The following is a 9,840-nucleotide window of genomic DNA, read 5'->3' on the forward strand; positions in this document are numbered from 1 at the left end:
CTCAAGCACATTCAGACTCCATAGGTCTAGAGTGGAGATTCTGCATGCTTGAGGTTCCCGGTTGGTACTCAATGGGGTTAGTCCTTGGGCTACACTTTGAACAGCAAGATTGCAGATGAACCAGTGCACTTAAAGCAAAAAAATGGCCAGAAACAGTGGTCCCAGGGGAGAGGGTCTGCATGCTCCCAGCTGTCCCTGTCCTGTCTTGATCAGGAAGCACAGGACCTCCTTCGGGTTTGCCAGCTGGTTGCTGAGTCCACGGAGGGAAGCTGAAGCATCCGGTGTCCTTGGTACCCTGACACTAAGGAAAGAACAAGGGCTCCCCAGGTCTCCCGGGGAATTCCTTTCAAGAGGGCACAGCTACTCTGAGATGGAAAGGAAGGAATAAACTACGAGGGCGAACGGTTCAAAATCCCACAAAAGAATGGAAAGCGGAAGTGAAGAGAAGCCAGGAAAAGAGAACAGGATTTTTGTGTCTGGCAGCTTTAAAGGCATATTCATTTCTCTTTCATTAATTATTCATGTGTAGTTATTTTTAAAACTTTGCCTTTATATTCAATGTAACAGAATAGAATGAGCTCACACACAAGACTCATTTTAATAACAGAATATTTGCATGAGGCTGTTTGATGAGACTTGATCCATAATGTCAGAGTTCATTCAGCCTTCACAGGGCTTAAGCTTCTCCAGGAAAACAAGCCTCGGGCCTGGCGCGATAGCATAGTGGTTAAAGTCCTTGCCTTCAATGCACCAGGATCCCATATGGGCGCCGGTTCTAATCCCGGCTGCCATGCTTCCCATCCAGCTCCCTGCTTGTGGCCCGGGAAAGCAGTCGAGGATGGCCCAAAGCCTTGGGACCCTATACCCGTGTGGGAGACCTGGAGAAGGTTCCTGGCTCTTGGCTCCTGGCTTCAGATCAGCACAGCACCGGCTGTTGCGGTCACTTGGGGAGTGAGTCATTGGATGGAAGATCTTCCTCTCTGTCTCTCCTCCTCTCTGCATATCTGACTTTGCAATAAAATACACACACACACAAACAAGCCTCATTCCCAACAAAAATAAAACAAAAGTGAACTCCTCAGATCTTATTGCTTATTTCTGACCTGGAATGGAAATAATTTTGCCTTCCAGGAAGTTGACCTTACTTTCAATTTTTTTGAAGAATAAGGATTCTAATTTTGGTGCCAATTTTCAAAGAAAAGCGTTCTCAGATTGATGGACAATGGATAGGTGTGTGTGTGTCATGGAAATCACGCCACATTCAAATCACCAGGAGGGGGCACTCTTTGGGCTAGGGTTGACATTGATGGAGATGTTCATATTCAACTGGATCTAAGTTCAGTTCCTGACTGCAGCTGCCAGGGCGGGACCAGCAAGCTGACAGGTGATGGATCAAGCAGTTGCATTTCTGCCACCCAGAGGAGGGGCCTGGATTTAGCTCCTGCCTTCTGTGTTCATCCTAGCCCAACTCTGTCCAGTGTGGGTATTTGGGGGGTAAACCAGCAGAGGGCAGCTCATTTGCATGCTCTCTTGCTCTCTTTATCTCAAGATCTCTTGAGCGCCATGTCTTTGACTCTACCTCTCAAATACAACGAAAAAATAAAATAAAAAAGAACAAGAACCAAAAGAAAAGAAAAATCACTGGGAGCCATGCATCTATAACAGGTCTGGCACACAACAGGTATTCAGAAATGTTACAACTGATCATATTTCTCTTTAGCTTTTTGAGGATCAGTTTCTCAGCTTCTTTAAATGTAAAAATGAAAGTAATCATATGTACTTAACTATGATGGTTTTGTGAGAATTGAAAAAGTTCATGTGCGTCAAAATGCCTTTTGAAAAGTAAATGCAAAATCAGATAACACTGTCAATATGAATATTGCCCCAATTTTAAACTAAAGCTAGAAGAGTTCAAAGTCATGATTGTAGAGTAGAAAAAAAATAACAAGATAATTTAAATAGTAAATTTTAGCACTAAGATGAGTCAGCAAAGTTACTGCATAAAATGACTAGGCATGCACTGCACAAGACTTCCTGGTCCCCTCTGGAAATGGGCAAAGGATGCCAGGGAGGGATACTACATCGTCATGGCTTATTTGGCTGTTGGTCTGGAATTAAACAGAATAAATCTGCTGATGAATCTAAGGAGAAGATATCTGTTGAGAACCCCTCTTTTTTTCTTCTGTCTCATTTTGTCATACCATTTTATTAATCCACACCAGAAGACTGCATTCTAGAATGGTAGAACTTTGGAATTCCCTGGTGGCAGGATAGGTATGAATGGAATGATAGAATGCTGATGAATAGAGTCTGAGAAAGGCTGTATGTTAGGTGATTTTATCATTGTGCAAACATTATGAAATATATTCACAAACTAGATGGCACAGACTATTACATACCTAGCTATATGGCATAGTCACCTTCATATGCATAATTATGGATAAAAATATTATGAGACAATACGTTATTGAACAGTCAACTCATACCAGCTGAATGTATGAAGCTTTGCTGATGCATCTCCAGGTTCAACTTAAACTTGTTCTCCAGGAGCCCCGGAGCCACTCATAAGTCCTTTCTTCTCCACATACTTCAGCATATCAGGCATATTTATAGCCTTGCCTTGTTATTTTTTGGGTTCGGTTCTTAGCTCCTCATTCCACTCCCCTACGTATGCAAATACTGAGGGGCAGAGGTGATGGCTCAAGTGATTGGGTCCCTGCTCTTCATGAGGGAGACCTGGATGGAGTCACTGCTCCTGCCTGTAGTCCCAGTCCAGCCTAATCTGTTGTGGGCCCTTAGAGAATGAGCCAAATAGATGGCTCTGTGTTCCTCTGTGTATGTGTATCTCTTTCTGTTTCTTAAGTACCTAAACAAATTTTAATCAAAAATAAATTAAATAATGAGATCATTGCCACCAAAACTCTGTGGACTCAACTTCCACTGAGTTACACGCATGAGTCAAAGACATGAGACTTTAGTCAACTCCCAGAGGCAGTAAATAGCAATCTTAGCAATAAATTTCTTTCTGAAAGAGAAGAACTTACAAGGAAGCTCCCTGCTATGGCACAGCCATGGATTTGAAGCAAAATTACACTCTCTCATAATTCATCCTGACTGGCTTCACTTTTTGGGAAAAAAAAAAGTAGAAAAGCTTATCTACACTCTGAATCGCTCTTTGGGTTCTTCTTATCTTAGATACGGATATTTAAAAGAGCCTCAGAAGAACCTAATAAGGGAAAAATAGTTCAATACACGCTGATTAACATTCCAGCCAAACTATGCTTTTCTGGCTATAAACCAAGGTATTATCACCGGGATAGATCCTCCCCCCCCAAAAAAAATTCCCTGTTTTGCAAGAGCTCTCTAGAGAAATGACATCAGCTTTCTGGACCAAAGAAGACAGGATGTGCAATTGAGAGGGCCATGACTCAGCAGCAACCCAAATTTTCACCAACTTAGATGACCATGATGATACACCAAAGTGTCTGAAATCAGGATTCCTTCTCTCCCTGTCACTCTGTATAGAGATAAGCCTTTCAGCACATGTGGACAGGTGCTTGCCAAAATCCTGAAAGCCAAGTGATGGTGATGTAAGGCTTGGGAGCTGATGTGGAAATACCATCAGAAGAAGCATCTTCTCTGGTCCTTCTCTGCAGCCAGTTTACACTAAAATGGAAAACCCAGCCGCTAGCCACAGGGAGTTGGGGTGGAGAGTGGGATGTTGGGGGCGGGGAGCGGTCCTCTGTGTTTTGCTGTTTCTTGACTTATGGCAACCCCTGTGTGAGAGTGTCAAATACAATTTCTCTCCAAGAGTCTGTTGTGATCACTGAGAACAGAGTAATATCTGCGTCAGGCCTACTGTCTCAGGACTTAGATGTACACTGTCCAGTAAAGGCCATCTGGCTAGTGCGGGTACCATAGCAACCAAGGTAGTGTACTCCACACAGGAACGACCTGTGAATACTTATTGGATAAGGTAATTGGAACCTATGTATAGCCTTGTCCTCACTCTTTTCCTGTTTAACCACAACCTTGACCCCAAGATGCCCTACCATCTGGAAGAATAGCATTGGACTATGTCTGAAAATTAATAAAAGAAACACCTTCAAGAACTCCAGGTTGTCAAATAAAATAGGAAATGTACGAGAAGCTTAAAATGGCATGTTTTCCAGGCCCACAAAGCAATATGAGAGGCCTTAGTAGAATTATCAACTACAGATTTGGCATCCAATATTGTAGTTAAATGAATGGAACATAAAATGTGTTATGCAGATAATGGAATATGATTCAACCTTATTATTTCTTTTTTTTTAAAGATTTATTTTTATTATTTCTTTATTGGAAAGGCGGATATACAGAGAGGAGAGACAGAGAGGAAGATCTTCCGTCCGATGATTCACTCCCCAAATGAGCGCAACGCCTGATGCTATGCCGATCCGAAGCCAGGAGCCTCTTCTGGGTCTCCCACATGGGTGCAGGTTCCCAAAGCTTTGGGCCGTCCTCAACTGCTTCCCCGGGCCACAGGCAGGGAGCTGGAAGGGAAGCAGGGCTGCCGGGATAGAACCGGCGCCCATATGGGATCCTGGTGCGTGCAAGGTGAGGACCTTAACCACTTGCGCCATTGCGCCGGGCCCCCACCCTTATTATTTCAAGAAAGAAGTTCTAGCACAGTCTGAATGTAACTTCAAGGGCATTATGTTAAGTGAAATAGCTTGCTCACGAAAAGAAAAATACTGTGTATCATTTCACTTACCTGAGGTACATACAGTCATCCAATCCATAGATTCTGAAAGTAAAATTGTGACTGCCACAGGCACAAGCAGAGGTGAATGGAAAGATATTGTTTAGTGTGTGTGGAGCTTCTGTTTTGCACAATGAAAGTTTCTTGAGATAGAAGGTGATGATAATTGCCCAATCTTGAATACCAAATACTTCATACCACAGGAAATGGTTGAGGGTAAATGCTGTGTGTTTTTACCATAATTTAAGGTTGGATGAGATCCATTTGTATGTAAATCATTATAAAATGATGTGGGTAAAATGAGTCTCAATAGAATTCTTCATTCTGCTTGTTCACTACCCCTACAACCATAACAGCCATGGCTGGGCCAGGCCAAAGCCAGGAGTCTGGAACTCCATTCAAGTCTCCCACATGGATGGCAGGGGCCCAGAACGCTGGGCCATCTCCTGTTTCTTTCCCAAGCATATTAGCAGGGAGCTGGATTGGAAATGAAGCAGCCAGCTTGGATGGGATGCTAGCATTACAAATGGCAGCTTAACCCACCATACCAAAACACTGGACCAAGATTTACTATTTTCAGATTCATGGGTTTCCCCTCATCAGGTAGGAAATGATTTTATGAGGGAATATAAAGAGGAGCAAAAGAGAAGAGGAAGGAGAAAGAAGAGGAAAAGAAAGATTTCTGATCGTGGCATTCTTTCATTCAAACATTTCTCACAGGTTTCCTTCAACCCACACATATAAATGGTTTTGAACTACAAATTGCATCTAGACCACATCTGTCATTCCAACCTAGTTTTCCAGAATTCTCTTTCATTAATCACTTTAGCTGCTTCAGTCAAATTAGACCTGCACTTTTCTAGCTCCTGACTTCATTCAGAATCTAAGTCAGAGCAATGCATGCAACTGTTCACCAGATACCTCGGAGTCTTTTTTCCTGGTTGTTCTTAAAGTTGAGATGACATCTCACTTAGTTGAACTGTCATTTTTCCTAGCTGGAAAAATTATACTTTGAAAAATATTCTCGGGCCTGACATGGTGGCCTAGCGCCTAAAGTTCTTACCTTTAACGCACCAGGATCCCATATGGGCACCAGTTCTAATCCCAGCAGCTCCACTTCCCATCCAGCTCCCCGCTTGTGGCCTGGGAAAGCAGTCGAGGATGGCCCAAAGCCTTGGGACCCTGCAACCGTGTGGGAGACCTGGAGGAGGTTCCTGGCTCTTGGCTCCTGGTTTCAGATCAGCGCAGCACCGGCCGTTGGGGCCACTTGGGGAGTGAATCTTGAGATGGAAGATCTTCCTCTCTGTCTCTCCTCCTCTCTGTATATCTGACTTTGTAATAAAAAATAAATCTTTAAAAAAAAGATTAGGGCCTGGCGCGGTGGCGCAAGTGATTAAGGTCCTCGCCTTGCACGCCCAGGATCCCATATGGGCGCCGATTCTAATCCCAGCAGCCCCACTTCCCAGCCAGCTCCCTGCCTGTGGCCCGGGAAAGCAGTCGAGGACGGCCCAAAGCTTTGGGACCCTGCACCCGCGCTTTGGGACCCTGCACCCGCGTGGGAGACCCGGAAGAGGCTCCTGGCTTCGGATCGGCATAGTATCGGCCCGTTGAGCTCACTTGGGGAGTGAATCATCGGACGGAAGATCTTCCTCTCTGTCTGTCCTTTCTGTACATCCGCCTTTCCAATAAAAATAATAATAATAAAAATAAATCTTTAAAAAATAAATAAATAAATAAAAGATTTAAAAAAAGGAAAAATATTCTCACTAAAAGAGAAAAATAGAAAACATAAGGACACTTTAAGCTTAAAGCTGAGTTCTCACTAACAAAATAAATTATGTTTTTAAATAATGTTTAATTCAAATTATAAAGCATTACATTTGAGGGAGTTGAAGTCCCTACATAATCAGATAGAGAGCTATATTGATAGCTACTTCTTTGGAAGTAAGGTCATAATGATGTGTGTACTCTTTCTGCCTTTCAGTAAATCCTGTCTATCTGCACACCTTGACCTCTCCTGTTTGCAGGAGGACAAGTACCTGGACTAAGTATAGCTGGGGATCTCTCTGGGCTGTGCCAAGCCTCTTGATCCCTACAACATAACATTGGAATTCTCATCCCTACAACAACAGGTACTCTTTGAGACTTGCACCATGGTGTAGTAACAGGTTAAGCTTCTGCCTATGGTGCCAGAATCTCATAGGAGTGCAAGTTCATGCCCCAGCTACTCCACTTCCAACCCAACTCCATGTTAATACACCCGAGAAAGCAGCAGATGGTCCAAGTACTAGGGCTCCTGCATCCTGTGAGAGATCCAGAAGTTCCTAGGTCCCAACTTCAGACCAGCCGAGCTCCAGCTATTGTAACCATTGGAAGAGTAAACCAGAGGATGAAAAATCTCTCTCTGCATTTCAAACAAAAATAAATACATATTTTTTCAAATTAGTGCTTTTAAAAATTAGGTACTCTTCATTTTCTATCATTGTTATTTGTATTTTCTAATTTTTATCCACTTAAGGTTATTTTTTTCAATAAACGAAGAAAGCATTTATAAATTATGTTTATACACAGAAGTGAATTCAATTGAGGTGGCAATCAGCTGTCAAAGGCTGGAAAAATTTGCAATCAAACAAAAATGAATTCATTTTTTAAAGTATTTGAATAACAAAAAAGAAAGGCTGGGGTTGATGATTATTTTATGCTTCAAAAAAAAACAGAGATTAGTCTTAATGGGGTCAAAGCCAAACCATAATACCAAAACTTAATGTCAAGGTTACAGAGCACAAAGGGTTTTTGTCATTTTTTCCTTTTCTTAAGTCCCCACCCAAATCATCAGCTCAGCACTTGTTTACGCTAGGGTTTTATGTCAAGCTAAATTTTGGTGGAAATTCTCAGATAATGAATACATGATCCTACCCTGGAGGCCTCCACGCTTTTCTGATTCTGCTAGAGGAGCACTGTAGCTGGCAAGCCAGAGTACATGGGGGTCTCTTCGAAGGGGTTTGTAAAAGAACAGCAATGTTCCGTGATTTCTGCACACCTCAAACTCACCATTCTATCCAAAAGGAAAACCCAGGGGATTTTTTTGGTGTTGGCACTTACAACTTCTAAAATTGTTGGGCTGGCTGAATTCTGCTCTGTTTTGCTGTCTTTTTTTCTGAGTTTGTTAAGTATCGGTAGCCAAGAGCACTTCCTTTCTCAAAGCAGCACGCAACACTCTCATAGCCTGACTAAAGATGTTCCCATTTAGTTCAATAGCCATAAGCAAGATTTGTTCAGTCTCTTTTCATGCCCTTTCCTTTTTTTCTTACTGTTTAATACCAAATTTCTGGTAACAAAGGTGAATGGAGAACTTGGTCTCATCAAACCTATCATTTACATTGAGACAGGGAGGCGCAGGAAGCAGTTGAGTCACCAGGGAATTGAGCCACAAGTCTCAGCTCCAAGCCTGCAGCATATGGGTTAGATTTCTCTTATGGCTATGGAGATAAACAAGCCCTTTGCCTGGACCAGGCTCATGTTGGTTGAGCGGCCAACACTGCCCAAGGTGAACCTACAGTCCACCATCTGCCCATCACAACACTTCAACAGGCTACAGAACACATCTGCTGCAGGAAAACCGGCAAGACGGGTCAGGTTTGTGACCTGGAGTCAATGGTGGTTTATGAGACAAGACACAACGATGAGAGTATAAGAAATGTTCTATTTACACAAGAAAAAAAAAAAAGCTCTGCTCACTGTGGCCAGAGGGGCTGGTAGAAAGAGAGAACCTTCCCCTCAGATTTAGCCCACACTCTGGGCTGTGTTGTACTTGTGCTTCCTCAATAAAATGCTTTCTGCTGGCTCCTTGTAAATTCTTTCTTGTACCAAGTCAAGAAAGAATTGAGTGCCTAGGCAGCAGGCACTCACTGTTCATGCACAAAAACACTTATTCTCTCACTCTGCTCATTCAGTTCAAGAGCCAATTTTCCAAATATTTTCAAGTTGCTATAGGACAAGGCAGACCCATCGTACCCACAGTCAACCTGCAGTGCTGGTTGCTTGCCTGCAGGAGGCAGGGCACTAGGGCTCAGGGTCTGGGGAAGGGCTTAAGGCTAAGGAGGAAGGGAGTGGAAAGACCTGCAAAGCAAGTTTTGACCAGAGGACTCTGGAATCAGGCCAGCCTGGCAGGGAAGATTTTTCAATTCTGATTTCCTTGATCAATGGAACTCTGACTCGCACAAAACCACCAGTAAACTGTGGTTACTGCCACTCGCTGCTGTGTTTGTTTCTTCTAGCCAGTTATTCTTCTATTTCTGCGCATGTCCAGGTTTGGTGGCATGTAGCTCATTAAGCCGCTTTCCTTTTGCGTGGGCAAAATCATGTCCTACAAGGCAAGGAGTTACATAATCAGATCCATTGTTAGTGCTTAAGACATGGAACTTTCAGGAAAAGCATGTAGAAATGTTAACATGTTTTGAGTTTAAGGGCATTGAAGAGAAAACCATTAAAAGACCAATCCAACCTAGGAGAGGAGCAGCTCTTTCTCATGATCGGGATAGTTCTTCACCTTCACTTTGCCACCATCATCTCATCAACCGTCCTTGATAACTTCAATAGTCTCCTCAGGTAACTCTTTGCTGCCTGTCTTAAAACACTACAATTTAGTCCCTGAAAACATGAATAATGTGTTTCATTGTTACATGTACATAATATGTAACAGACAACATAGTCTGATCTGTAGTGGTTACTTGAAATAAAATTAAAGTTTGGAAATTGTCCAGTGGATTTTGGTTGGCAGCAGTATGAGCTGTGGAAGGGGGAGACATGCATAATGATGACTGACTACCACAGCGAGTGAAGAACTGAACAATAATGAAAGGGATCTGGGACAAAAGAGCTCTTTTCAGAGTTTTGCTCTCTGGGACAAGAAGGAAGGGGTGGGCACCTCTTCTTAAAGGAGGAAAGACAACGAGGAAGTAAATCATTTTTAAAACTCAAAGGCAAGTCTGGCATTACAGCACAGTGGGGTGAATCATGGCTTCTGATGCAGGTACTCCATGTCAGCACCTGTTCGAGACCCAGCTGCTCCATTTCTGATCTGGCTCCCTGTGAATGTG

The sequence above is a fragment of the Ochotona curzoniae genome, unplaced genomic scaffold (assembly GCF_017591425.1).
Source record: "Ochotona curzoniae isolate NIBS_2020 unplaced genomic scaffold, NIBS_Ocur_1.0 contig_2210, whole genome shotgun sequence".
NCBI classification, from domain to species: Eukaryota; Metazoa; Chordata; class Mammalia; order Lagomorpha; family Ochotonidae; genus Ochotona; species Ochotona curzoniae.